General features: G+C 39.3%; 1 non-coding gene across 1 annotated transcript; it reads left to right on the top strand.

Moving 5' to 3' along the window:
- Window positions 1-463: 463 nt before the first annotated feature.
- Window positions 464-570, top strand: LOC112416820 (small nucleolar RNA R71). Its single transcript, XR_003007335.2, has one exon. It is a non-coding gene; the product is annotated as a small nucleolar RNA R71 (small nucleolar RNA).
- The last annotated feature ends 252 nt before the right edge of the window (window positions 571-822 follow it).

Below are 822 nucleotides of genomic sequence, written 5' to 3'. Positions count from 1 at the left end.
ATTGATCCATAACATATTTTTCTAGTAAAGTTGTCCAAAGGGATTTTTAGGAGTTTTGTTATAAAAAAATTTCTCAGGACTTTCAGCAACACTACCTAGTTGGCATTCAACACCAGTATGGCCAAGTATTCCACAAAATACACAAGGTGGTGAAACAGGAGCAGGTGTGATGACACTTACACTTAATTTATCAAATTTTTGAAGGGCGTCCTCCTTAGCAGATAGATGATCAAGGGTAGAAACCTGGTACATACCTTCCTCGTTTTTAGAGGGTGGAGGAGTAACAACAATGATAACTCTCTCACTTGTCCATTGATAGTGGTTTTGGGCCATGTCCTCGATCAAAGCATATGCTCCTGTGTAAGTTTTATTCATCAAAGCTCCACCTGCAGCTGCATCAACATTCATTTTTATGGTAAACAAAAGACCATTATAAAAAGTGTGGATAATAAGCCATTTCTCAAAACCATGATGGGGGCAAAGCCTAAGCGTTTCTTTGAAACGCTCCCACGCATCGTAAAGAGATTCACCATCTTTTTGAGTGAATTGTGTGATTTGACTCCTCAATTGAGCAGTTTTACCATGGGGAAAGAATTGGGAAAGGAATGCCTTCCTCATTTGATCCCATGAAGTGATAGAACCAATTTGCAATGAATGAAACCAAGCACTAGCTCTATCCCTCAAAGAGAAAGGAAAGAGGTGCAGCCTTACGACCTCTTGGTTTGCCTTCAAAGTTCCACTGAGTCTTAAAAAAATTGAAACATGAAGATACGGATCCTCAGTGGGTGATCCGAAAAATTGATTTTGCTGCACTAAGTAAAT

The sequence above is a fragment of the Medicago truncatula genome, chromosome 7 (assembly GCF_003473485.1).
Source record: "Medicago truncatula cultivar Jemalong A17 chromosome 7, MtrunA17r5.0-ANR, whole genome shotgun sequence".
Lineage (NCBI taxonomy): Eukaryota > Viridiplantae > Streptophyta > Magnoliopsida > Fabales > Fabaceae > Medicago > Medicago truncatula.
The sequence above is the reverse complement of the archived record's forward strand: the minus strand, read 5'-3'. Positions and strand labels throughout refer to the sequence as shown.